This window comes from Erpetoichthys calabaricus, chromosome 8, assembly GCF_900747795.2.
Source record: "Erpetoichthys calabaricus chromosome 8, fErpCal1.3, whole genome shotgun sequence".
NCBI lineage: Eukaryota > Metazoa > Chordata > Cladistia > Polypteriformes > Polypteridae > Erpetoichthys > Erpetoichthys calabaricus.
Window position 1 is genome coordinate 79042589 of NC_041401.2, and position 5369 is coordinate 79047957.

Genomic DNA, 5369 nt, shown 5'->3' on the forward strand with positions numbered 1-5369 from the left:
ACTGCACCCACCACACGATGAACCACCTAAATTAGGACCCAAGTGCAGTCGTGCAATGGGTGACACCTCAGCACCACATTAGGTTGAATGGAACAGAACCGTGGGAGGTTTTGATACAGTGGCTGGAGTGCCAGTTCTACCACCAACCCCCAAGCTCTCCCTGTAATTTGAAGGACCTGCTTACAAGGCTGATGCAGCTTAACGTCATACCCAAGATGGAGCGAAAAATGGTGTCTCTCTAGGACTGTTTGTGACATTAGCTGGTCATCTATTGGCTTGCTTTGTATCTCTTTATTGCTAGGCTACTAATTAAGACAAAAAATAAGCAAGTTATCCATAATTAAGGCAAAAAATATGATACATTAGCAGCAGTAACTGGTTACTAATGAAGGAAATGGCAGGAACTCCACTCTGACACTCCAGGATTTGAATTTGACAGCCCTGCCTAATGTATCTAATAAGTTATTTTATCTCCATTTCACCAAACTATATTTTAAGTGTTCCAAAAGCTGTTAGCTTGCATTCCACTCCTTTTAATAAAGCCGTCCATCCCAGCTCCACGATATGCCTACTTCACCCTGCGTATAAGGACAGATTTCAGGTGTTTTGTCACACGAGTACAGCGAAGGAGGAATGTCTGAAAGTGCTGCTCACTGCGTAAAAGGAAGCTTTCAGTTTGTCATTTTGTGATTCTCGGCATTTTGGGTTTGCTTAAATAAATGCTAGTTTTGGTATTTTTGTCTGAGTGTTTTGTTGTTTGTGTGTTTAGTTTACATATCAGCAGAAGTGACTACAGCAGCGTCACTAGCTTCAGCCTTTATTAGGGGCTTAGCCCCCAGCCCAATAAAGTCATCACCTAATCGTAATAGTCGAATGCAAAAGCAGGGGAGGTCCCCCATGGAGTTTTCACACTGTTGACAGTTAGAAGGGGGTCCCATGAAGTTTGCATGTAATCAACAAGCGCTGAGAGATTATAAATGGAAGGAGCAAGGTCTGGGCTCTGGAAATGGGGGCTAATGTCCATTAGAAGATAAGGGGGCTAAACACTTGAGATTACAGGCTGAAGCACCTGGAAGATCCCCCACACAATGCCACTTAGGTGACATCAGGGTCCTGGGGGTCCTCCATTTCACCCTCCCCCGAGACCCCAAATGGTAAAATACATTACAGTTACTTCAATTATTTTAAGTCTACATTAATAAGATCAATAGACTAGAATTTGATAAACAGAAATCACTTATTTTTATATTTGTGAAAAACCAATTATATAAACAAAACTACATAATTAATACAAGTTTGTACAAAAAAATAGAAAAACGATATATTTTTTTTAATCTAAATAAGTAAAAAAGGAAATAAAATGCAAAATAAGTGTATGGTATGGCAATAAAATAAATAGAAATAAATAAAATAAATACAAATTGCCCATTGTAAAAATAAATCAAAAAGTTAATATAATAGATACAAAAAAATGTCTTGTAAAGATATTAGTGTAACTTTCAAAATCACAGTTTGTGGGCTTTAGCAACAGCAGCCACCGTGTCCACCAGGCCCAAAAACCCTCAAACACTGCGCCCTGTTGAAATTAGAGCTAAGGCTGAAAGTCTCTGCTGGCACATGGAAGATGTCAAGTAAGAATTGATCAGTTTTAAAAATGGAAAACTTCTCTCATTAGAGGTAACAGTGACATGAAGAGTCAGGAGGAGACGCAGAACAATACTTAACTGGTGGACTGATATTGTTGGTTTTCATTTAGGTTCATTAGTTTCTACTTTGTTTTGATGTATTTTAATAAATCCATATCCTTATATGTGACAGTTCTGTATTTATTGAGTATTATAATCTATTCTTGTATTTTGCCCTGAGAGTTGTTGTGGTGCTCTGTGCCCGCACTCGGTGAGGAGTGCTATTGCTGTGCAAGAACAATGCAGTCTGAATTGCCCTTCCCAAGATTTTTAAAATACAAAATTAAACATATATTTGTTTTTTTTTTCCAATATTTTGCTTCCAGACATGTAAATTCTCTTCATGATTTATGCAAATAGAGCCGATAATATTTAACATTACTGAAAAAGTAACGTTCATCACAAATACTCTTGCGCTCTAGCACGAACACTGGAGCTCCCTCTGGGGTGTTTTCAACTGGGTTGTTGTAGTGTGTTGATGCCACGCTTCAAGGTGGGTTTCCACAGATTTGTCATTTTAAATCTAAGCATCTTACTGCACATTGTACCGTACGTATAAGCTGAATGTGACAAAATTTGATTTGACTGGACTGGATTTGATTTGCAATGAGCAGAAAACGATATCCTCGGGGGGGCCACACACAATTGCCTGCCTTGCCTGTCCTGTGGCTATGCCACTGCAGAAACCGAGGTCTCCACAGCTTTCAAGGCTTTTCACATTTCCCCAAATCCACTAGCACCTTGCTGTTCACGTTTTACCCACCATCAGTTACGTGCCACTGCTATTGTTATAACTGCCTGCTATCATCGTCATCCTTGCTGGCACCACATCCACTGCCGTCGCCTCTCTGAAATATTACCACTGTATCACTCTCACACTTTATTTGATAGGGCATCTCTACAGACAATTGCAGATGGCAATGCTTTTCTACCATGTCCAATTGTTAATAAATTAAAAAAGGCACAGTCATTTTAGGCTTGAGGAATTGTAATAATATCTGGGTGAAGTCTATCTGTATTGGTGAGTGTACCATCTCCCAGTTGTAATAACCAATTGTTATAATCTGGATCTGGACATCGCATGTTTTGTACTAACTGTATCTTTTGAAAGCAATGCCAATTGTCTGCGGATTTTAAGGTGCACTGAACAATAGCTGAGCGCATGGCATGTGGAACAATAGCTAAGCACTGTCTAAAATCTCCTCCTAATAAAAGAACCTTTCCTCCAAAGGGAATATTATTATTCATCAACGTTTGTAGAAGTTTATGAATGGTGTTGAGTAAGTGACTGGATGCCATTGTACATTCATCAATAATGAACTGTTTTGCAAGACGGATGTCACGTGCAGTGCTACTGTTCATGTGCATAGTGGATACCGATTTGTAGGATCTAATGCAGTTCATAAAGTTTTTACTTTCAGGTACTGCGTTAGTTAGAAGCTTCTGTAGATATTCAGGATATGAATGTAAAGGAGGCAGTCTACTTGTATTGCCAGTTGTTTCTTCAGGGAAGTTAAGTGAATGACAATGATTACAAATGACATTCATTAATCCCAATGAATTTTCCTGAATAGTGGACTCATTATTGAACGCGTTGTCAGCTAACTGGCGCAAGTGTTTAGCAGGTGTCCGTCGTTGATGTCCGTGATGTGTATGTTTTGCTTGTGCCGTTTGAGAGGTGCGTTGTTGTATGTCCAGTATTTGGGACGTGTTGTTTTGGAGGTGTAATCGATTTGCCTGTGCTGCGTGAGAAGCCCGTTGTAGTTTACAGCGTGCATTGTTTGTATTGAGCCTTGCCCGTTTGTGTATGTCGGTCAGTTGAGCTTTCTCTTTTTGGAGCCTTGCCTGCTTGTTTTCCGGCATTCCAGATGCGCGTTGTAGACGTCTGCGTTTATTTATTTTGTCCCTTCGCTGCCGTTTCTGTATGTCTGAGACGGGAGGTGTTTCGTTTTGAACCCGTGTCTGTTTCGATGCAGCACTTTGAGACGCACGCTGCATGCGTCTAAGTTCGTGTGTTTGGTCCAGTTACCCGAGCCGTATCGTTTTGTACCCGTGATAGTGAATTCATGACTTGTTTGTTCTTCAGCGTTGGAAATATGGATAAGTAATAAGGAGGATCGCACTTACTGTTAATATGGAGCCTTTTCTGCGGTTGAACGGTTAATAGTGCCTCATTGTAATGAGATCCACCTATGCTGCATAGTGTGAACGTGTTGAGATGACGTATGTTTAATACGGACGGTTCATTTAGAAATGGGGCTTTGTGTGTCATTTGTTATTTATGTTACTGTGGTTGTGGGTCTGAATTGTCGTTTTTGTGTACATTTCGTGTGCTATGTCCGTAGTCTGTCCCGTTTCGTGTCCAATGGGCTTTGTGTGGTGCTCGCGGCTTCTTTTTTTTTGTGTGCTAGGGGCTTGTTGAATCCTCCTCTTTGTGTGTGTCCCGTTTCGTGTGCAATGGGTTTCGTGCGGCGCTGTGTGCGGCGCCGGCGTTTGACTCCTTTTTTCTGTGCGCGGCGCCTCATTTCTTATTTTACGTTGCATTCTATCCGGTTCCTGTTGCTTGGGGGGGGGGAGGATTTGTGGGGCGCCTGCGCAGTACGTCTTTTGCGTCCACGGCCCATGGCCGGATGTCCCTGCGTCCATCCGGTTTACCATTCTCGGTTAGTAAAGTGGATGTGGATGGATGTGGATCCTCTATGGACAGATACAAGACCTACTGCTGCATTGGAGCAATGGAGGGAGAAATGTCGACTTGCAGTCATGATTATCTACTATTTAGTGAATGACCATACACTCTGAGTGCCAGGCTTTGATTTCCTAAATGGCTAATGGACTCACAATGAACAAGATCTGTTTAACACAAATTGTTTTTGCTAGCACCACAGTACTACTGATAAATGGCAGTGTGGGGAAATTCAACTAATGAACCACATTTGTGATTCTTGTCCTATACTGAAGTTGACTGATGGCAAGTGCGGCCCACGTCATGTTGGTAAAGAAGCACAAGAGTGGTTAAAAAAAAGGTGACAAATACACAGCTAAATAACGATAAATATAAAATGTACTTGACCTTACCTTATCAAGTATTCACTTAGGCCCCTGGTGTCTTTTGATATAGCCAGGGCAGGTTTGGGCTTTCAGATGTATTTGTTCCAATAGATCACAGGTGTCTAACTCCAGTCCTTGAGGGCTGCAGTTGCTGCTTGTTTTCATTATAACCATCTTCTTCATTACTGAGCCGTTTTTACTGCTAATTAACTTCTTTTTCTTTAGTTTTAATTAAGTTGACTCAGGCCCCTTAATTGTCTTTTTTTCCTTAATTAGTAGCCAAACAATAATGCGACATCAAACAAGCCACCATCACACAATATCTGAAAATAAATAAAGGTGAAGGTCTCAGTAAGGTTGATCTCTCAGGTCACCAAAACATTTTGAAAATGTTCTTAGAAAAAACAGAAAAATCAACAGATTTGGAATTGTCTGCTGTGGCAGAATGAGAGCAGCAACAAGCCATTGAATTAAATAATGGGCTTAATTAACGGGAAGAAACAGCTTCTCATTAAGAGACTATTTGGACTGAAATTGGTTGGAGTTTGAAATCAGTTTAGCTGGTCATCTTTTGGCTCGTTTCACGTCTCATTTCTCTTTGGCTGCCATTTAATGAAGAAAGGAATCAATTCA